The sequence below is a fragment of the Euprymna scolopes genome, chromosome 17, assembly GCF_053919585.1.
Source record: "Euprymna scolopes isolate OS-2025 chromosome 17, ASM5391958v1, whole genome shotgun sequence".
Classification (NCBI taxonomy): domain Eukaryota; kingdom Metazoa; phylum Mollusca; class Cephalopoda; order Sepiida; family Sepiolidae; genus Euprymna; species Euprymna scolopes.
The window spans coordinates 109,813,245-109,821,745 of NC_136498.1; positions in this window are offsets into that span (position 1 = coordinate 109,813,245).

The window sequence follows — 8,501 nt, forward strand, 5'->3', positions numbered from 1 at the left end:
CTATTCTATTTCATTTTCATTTTAACTAAATCTCTCTATTTTTATACTTACATGAAAAGGGGACAGCTCTTATCATGTAACATCCCTCCCTTCCATATTTCACAAAAAAAAATGTATGCATTTTTAAATTTAGTACATTTTTTTTCTACATCTACACAACCACGCGGCTAGGAAAGATCAGGCTAAATAAAAAACATCTCTTTCAGTCAGCCCTCCTCGGCCGACTTCACAATTATTATATTTTTATAAGATCAGAACCTTTCTGATCTTCTTGGCATTTACTTTTTGGGTGTAGGGTCTTTACCTATGATTCACATCAGCTACTTTCCAGCCACCCCTATGCCGCAGACTAGAGGTTTCCACCTCCCTCGAAATAGACGACTCCCTTCGTCCCAAAAGTGTCCTGATCGTCTCTTTCCGCATGGTTAGTCTTATCAAGTATGGCTTTGTTTTTTATTCTATAACTATCTTATACGGGACATACCAAAACCCATAACCAATCTTCTTGGTTGGCTTTAACTATCAAGATATACCTTTTTTCACACTGATTCACTTCGATTTCCTTGCTTGGACTCTTGGAATTTAATGAAGACCTAGAAAATATCAGCCTTAACTAACTAACACCTTTTGCGCCACTACACCTTAATTCCGCACTAAATTCTATCTAATAGCCCGATTTTTTGTGATTTTTCTTTTCTCTCACCAGAGCTTATCATGTAACAACTTTATCAAATCTCCAATACTAACGATTACTACGATACTATCCCATTTTTCTGTACACGCAATAACCCTTATCCCTGAGTGGCTTCCGGACTTTGATAAGTGGTGACTACCTTGTAAAAAAAATTGGTCTCGCACTGTCAACCAAACTGCAATGTTACATCCCTATGTCTGTTTTACAAATACTTTAATAGAATGTGATCGGACGAACTCGTAGCACTTGTGCTCTCTCGGCGTAAATACTCCCGACTAACCAAACAGGCGGCAAAATTTCACCCCTTCACTGTAAAGGTCACTAGATGCCGTAAAACTCTAATAGTTTTTTTCCATCGAACTGCTAGACTTTTGAAGACTCCCTCTGTCTTGTTTCACTGACTGTGAAATCACACAAAAATTTAAATGTAATGTGAAAAAAAACATCTTGATGCTTAACTCCCTACTTAAGTCCCCCTGTAGGCATGATACAAAATAATAAACTTTTACGACCAAGTGACAATATGCCTTGTTTCAGGTGAATAACAAGAAAAAAATAAATAATGGCGATGGCGTCGAAGTGAGTTTAAAATGGCGGACAGAAGGAAAAAAACAAACATTGAAAATCTGTTGGAAAAAGGTCAAATAAATAAATAAATAAATGAATAAATAAATAAATAAATAAATGAATAAATAAATAAATAAATAAATAAAATAAAGCAAGTTTTTGTCGACAAGATGGCACGTGTGTTTGTTGTTGAAAAGTATCGTCTGGTTGTTGCCAGCTTTTTATTTTTTTTATTATTTTATTTATTTTTCTTCAAGTGATTTCGTTTTGTCATCCATAGTTTTTGGAGGGGATTTTTTTTCAGGGTCGTGAAAAAAGGTTTCATACGATCGATGTTGTGGTTGTAATAGTAAGATTGTTTAATATTTAACGGGTTGATTTCAACGAAGAAAAACGGAAGTGAAACTGTGGCCTAGTGATTAACGACACACAGCAAAAAACTTGGGTTTGCTAAGTTCGAATCCAGGTCGTTTCACTAAAAACACTATTTCTTAGGGACGTTAGCAATTTTCACGTGGTTTGTTTAACACTCTTGTAGAGGACGGTGTCACCTGTTATTGTGGTTGTGACTCCATCCCATTTGTTACGTAAGAGATTAAAGTTATTTGTCGCATGGCCTCCTATGCCAAGTGATGAAGACACGAAATACGCCGGTATTATAAACACCACCAAATAAATTTATTTACAGAAGATACAAAATAAATGATAGTAACAGTTCAGTAAGAGATTATAAGTAACGTTACTTGCCTGTATAGTCTGTGGTGAGAGGTCGACGGCGAGGTCAGCGTTTTTTTTTTTAGTTTATACAGAAAAATAAATAAAATTCTAATTGTAAGGGAGATAATTCTGTTCATATTACTCAAACAAAATTTAGTTATTACCTTTGCTGTTTTCATTTATTTATTTATTTTTGTCATAATCAAAAGTATTTTCATAATGGTAGTAGTTGTAGAGGCTGAATCACGTTAGCCATCCTCGTAGTGGGCAACAGGTGCCTGCTGTTTTAAGTGGGGGAATAAAGAAGGTCACGTGTCCCCTGTGCCGTGAAACGAAGACACGAAATATGCCGGTATTATAAACACCACCAAATAAATTCATTTACAGCAGATACAAAATAAATTATAGTAACAGTTCAGTGAGAGATTATAAGTAACGTTACTTGCATGTATAGTCTATGGTGAGAGGTCGATGGCGAGATCAGGGGCGGATTGGCATTTGCCAGACTAGAGAGCGTATATTGTCACATCTGCACTCTTTGATGTTCAGCGAAGAAAGAAACTGAAAGATACAAACCGGAAGTGAATGTGGCTGTATCGCCCCCCCCTAGTGGTACATCACAGTGTTACCAGAGTTGAAGGGCGATAATCGTGTTTACCTTAAGGTCATCCGTTTATGTATGTGAGTTCGCTTGTGTGGAGAACTCGATTCTCACATTGTCTCTAGGCATCTACTATAAATAAAAATTGGCTAGTCAAAATCAAAGATTGATTTGTCAACTTAAATGATATTTAGATATAACGTTTAAAATCTCACAAGATTACTTTATATGCTAGGTATGATCTTTAGATCCAAATTTATTAGCTAAAAGAAACCCCAGTGTTGGTTGGGATTAAGCAAATACTCCTATGTACTTTTACTCCTAGTCCTGAACCCTATATTACCTTTTTTATGTATATAATTTTGAATAAAAAAACTACCGCCAGATCGGAGAGCGTTTATTGCCACATCTAAAACGGGAGTAAAAGTGCTGTATCGCCCTCTTCTGGCCAAGAATGATAGTTAAAGGGCGATTATCGTGTTTTCCTTAAGGTCATCCGTTTGTGTTTGTGTGTCCGCGTGTGTGGAGAACTCGATTCCCATGTTCCCATGGGTCCCTACCGAAAGTAAGTGCTCAATATCCTTTTAGAAAGATTTCATTGCTTCTTTGTTATTAGAGCCAACACCGGGAGTAAAAACATGAATTTTCATTCAAAATTAATAATAGCTACTTAATTTTTTTATTTTTTTTATGTCTCTTTTAATTAAAATATTATTTACTTTAAACTAAAATATTATTCACTTTTAACTAAAATATTTAACTAAAATATTATCTACTTAATTGTCATGTCGCAATTAGTTGAATATTTCTGCATTATTATATAAAACAAGTATTTTCATGATTTAACGAAAGAACGATCCAGCCATATTTGTTTGGAACACGTGACGTAAATACAAGGGAAGTAACTCATAGTTTAGAATGTTAACAACGCTTCCACTTGGCCTTCGGGACAAGATCAAAGTGTAGTATCTGTTCTTCAGATGCTGCACTTCTATTTCTTGTTCTCTTTCGGTGGAGGAGAAATCCTTCACGACTGAGACAATTTTTATTTTTGTACCTTTTCTCCACGTTAAAAAACGACCCTGGTGTCTAACTCTGTCCCGTGGGGAGGCATAGGTAACTATGTATATTATTTAAGTAAAACAAAAAAAAAAACAAGTGATGAATTGTCGAAAGTTTTATAATTAATTGCTTTTAGTTGAAATTGAGGTAATTGTTACATTACGCTACAACAGAACACCAACCACTCTAATTTGTTTTTTGTTTTTTTAGAGGTATCCGAGATCGCTGACAATAAATCTGATGATCAAACCCGCCACTGACTGACGCCCCCGCCCCTCACATTCCTCTCCCCTATGAAAACAGAAATTTTGTGAAATGTTAAACGGTATTCTATTCGGTAAATGTCGGCGCGTTACTTACGGGAAAAAAAAACAGTTAATTAAACTGCACCTGTTAAACTACACATGTTCTATAATTGAATACCTCCATAAAAAAGAACGAAAAACATCACCTGTTAAACTACACAAGTTTTATAATTGAATACCTCCCCCTCCCCCAAAAAAAAAAAAAAACAAAGAACGGAAAACATAAAAATATGTTTTTGCAAACTCATGAAAACTTTTTCGGGATCAATTAAAAAGCATTAAAAACTACATAACGCACAAAAAAATGAACCACATTATTTCAAACATCCGCTAAAGATTCCTCCGCAATGTGATAAATCACTTCACTACGCGCGTGCGCATGCGAACGCATCATGTAAGAAAACACTACTGAAGGCGATGAAATGGAGTAAAATAGTCCCAGGGTCAAGGGGTTCATACCATGCAAACGGTAAATTTGCGACGGGGCAGGGGCTTGATTATCAGATTCGTTGTCAGCGACCTCGAATACGCCTAAAAAAAAAAAGAAAATTAGAGTGGTCGCTGTTCTGTTGTAGCGTAATGTAACATTTACCGAAATTGACACAAATATATACAATAGATACCATTGGTTTTTAATCGATTTTTTTCTTCTGAATTTCGCCATTATAATGTAGTTTCGCCAATGATTTTCAACTCCAGAACTAAGATCGAATAGCAATACAAAAAGAAGATAAGAATTCAAGAAAAACTTTGAAAATCAAATCCTAATATTCATATTTTGTCTAATGTGATTCAATTAACATTAAAATGTAAAATTGAATCACATTTCTCTTCTAATGTGATGAGCGATTAATTAGAGTTATTTCCCTTACTTCATTTTTTTTTTTTTAATTAACGCTGTTAATTAGATAAACAGTAGTTAACTAGAGTTATTTCCCTTAGTTTATTGGTATATTGTTGCTTCCAAATAACGTTTTTTTTTTTTAATTATTATTATTATCATCGACTAACAAGACACCTGACGTTGCCCGGTCGTACAATACGCTTAAATATAATATTTTAATTTATGCAGATTTCGTATTTCTTATTATAGAGCCATTTTTTTCTAATGATTATTATATTGTACTTAATATATACTAGTGTTTTCAAAAGTTAAAACAAATAAATAAATAAATAAATAAATAAAACATGAGTGCTATCAGCTAGAATCGAAACAAAAATCATTTAGCGCTCCAGCCTTATTCGTTAGCGTTTGAACAATCGTCAGATGGATAAGAAATAGTTAAAAAATGAACCGACTTTTACGTTTAAACGTATACATGTGTACAAGATCACTTTAAGTTTTTTTTTTTTTTTTTTTTTTTTTTTGTTTTTTTTTATTGCAATTTCATCCCAAAGGAGGTACATTGCCACTTTGCTGTAGGGGGCTACTATCAGGGACATAAGCTATAGGGGTACTATGTGGGGAGTTGGGCAGCAAGATGTCGGTTCACGTTACACTTGAACTTCTGTATGTCAGTACAGTTGGGGAAGCAGGAACTCGGAAGGGAATTCCAAAGTCCAGCGGTTCTGGGGAAGAAACTACTAGAGTAGAAGGCTCTCTTGCAGCTAGGAGTCTCAACTGTGAAGGGGTTGGATTTTGTTGTTTGTCAGGTTTGTCGGGGGTACTTACATTGAGGGAGCACAAGTGCTTGCAGTTCGTCAGAGCATTCACCATTGAAATACTTGTAGAACAGGCAGAGGGATGCTACATTTCGTTGATGTGACAGAGGCTGAAGCTTAGATGACAGTTCAGGCCATTAGGTTGGCGACTCTCTTTTGAACCCTGTCTAGGAGTGAGAGACTAGTAGCAGATGCACCAGCCCAAATATGACAACAATACTCCATACATGGGCGAATGGTGGCCTTATAGAGGTACAGGATACTTTCGGGTGTTACTTACACTTGCCAAGTTCCAATTTTTATTCAATGTTGATTTCTCAGCAGTTTATTTTTACCGGCTATTATATGTATAAAACAACGGTCTACAAAAGATGCAGTCATTTGACCCGCTTTGTACTGCTCTGCGATCTTACGTCTTAAGGAAGACGCATTTTTTTTTTAAATCGAGACAAACACACAGATAGAGTTAGTTTAATTATTGAGCTTTTACATCTGGTTGAGATTACTTTATAAATATTAATTCTTTAATAGTTATAATATACTTTAGTTTTACCATCTTGGATCATTTTGGTAAATTTAATTGTAATTTTTATTTTATATATATATATATATATATATATATATATATATATATATATATATATATATATATATATATATATATATATATATATATATATCCCCGAAAGAGTGTTTCATGGTAAACAACTGATGATCCCTTAAATTAACATTGGGACTATTATGAATTCGATAGAGCATTGATTGCAGGTGATTAACTGACTAAATAGTTTTCCAACGAATGATAAAATATATAAAAATTAAATAAGTTTTATATATATATATATATATATATATATATATATATATATATAGATAGATAGATAGATAGATAGATAGATAGATTAAATATGTTTTTAACTCTTTTTCAATATATATATATATATATATATATATATATATATATATATATATATATAAGAGCAAATAGTTAATAAAACATGTTAAAAAAAAACACATTGAAAAAGAGTTAAAACATATTTAATCTGGAAAGGAAACATTTAATAAGTGTATAGTCCTTAATCCGCGGAGTTTCGAAGAAATACTTTCCTTCTCATCAGAGGGTAGGAATTAGGAAAATGCGGGATCGGATTTTGCATACAAAAGTATTTGATGGAACTGCAAGTAAATCAAAGATCTTACTTGATAACAAAAAGTGAAGCAGAGAGAATAGGGTGAAGTAAAAGAGGATTACACGTGAATGGATAGTCAGGTGGAAGGTAAAGTATCCAATGACGGAAAAATCCAAAAATATAAATCCAAGAAAGTTAATTAAATTTCCATTCGCACAAGTAAAATCCAAGGAAATCGCGTAATTACTTTATAAATATTAATTCTTTATATATATATATATATATATATATATATATATATATATATATATATATATATATATATATATATAGAGAGAGAGAGAGAGAGAGAGAGAGAGAGAGAGAGATTGATTAGTTCAAATATTTTAATAATAAAACCGCTAGAAAGATATAATGTAAATATTTTGTTTGTTTGTTTTTTTTATTTTATTTTTTATTTTGATATTAAATATTTCGAGAATAAATCTTTTTCTCACAGACGAGAGGTGCTTCATATTAGTACGAGAGGCGTTCCAAAAATATGTATTGGACGTGCGTCAGAAGCCGAGATGCATCATCGAATTCCTGGCACAAGTGCACTGAGATTTGCGGTGACTATGTAGAAAAATAAATTCTGGAGCAAAAAAGGTTGTTCATTGTAATAACACCGCTCTTGTCTTTGTGGCTTTTCAACTTTTTAGTTAAAAAATAGGAGGCTTTACTTTGGAAACGACCCTTCTAATATAAATATTATCATGTATAAAAATTTAAAAAAAAAACAGAGATGATATACGCACTTTTAAACACTTCTATTTTGGAAGTCATAAACCCAGGGGGAATATCACAGCAATACAATCATAAATACCCCCGGGCAACGCCAGACAGTCCTGCTAACTTAGATTGGTGCCTTCCTCTGTTAAGAAAAATTTTCAAACTCAAAATATCTAATATATAAAACTCACTATGCCCGTCTTTCTGTCTGTCTGCATATTTTCAAACTCTATCTACTCTAAAACTAAAAATCGCAGAGAGGCACTAGGGGCCTCAAATGGTTGGATTTTTTTATGGATCGTTTTTTTTATGGGGTTTTAGCAGGTTAAAATAGTTTTTAAGGGGTCAAAAAGGGGGCGAAATTTGAAAAAAATCGTTATACATTTTGTACATTCTTCTTAGTTTATTTCTAATCGTGTCAAGTTGGTACAGTGGTAACGTCACTAGCTTTAAATGCTACAATTTCGGTTTCGATTCTAGCTGATGGCTCCCAAATACTTTTTTTTACTTTTGAAATCACGACTCTATAATAATATATACGAAATCTGGACAAATTGAAATATCGTATTTAAGCGTATTTTACGACCGAGCAACCCCCTCCCTCGCTAGTATATTAATAAACGTTAAAATTAATGATTAATTAAATAAAACTAAAGTCTGTGTTTTTATTTAGAATTCAATCTATTTTCAAAGTAAAATACAGAAAAATCTTCTTTTTTTTAACTATATAGTGTGAACAATATCAGGCACTTCTGCATTACGCGGACGGCGCCATTTTTTGTTGCTTTTTGTTGTTTGTTGTTGTTGTTGTTGTTGTTGTTATCACTAAACTGTCGTTAGGTGGCGCTTCTCAGTCAAAAAAATTAAAACTATATTTTGTTACAGTAACAATTTTACTTTAATTTTAAAAATGTTTCGAAAAAAAAGGCAACAACAAAGTTGGTATGATTCGAAAAATGTTTCATTTAAATTATTAAATTGTTCGGTGAAAA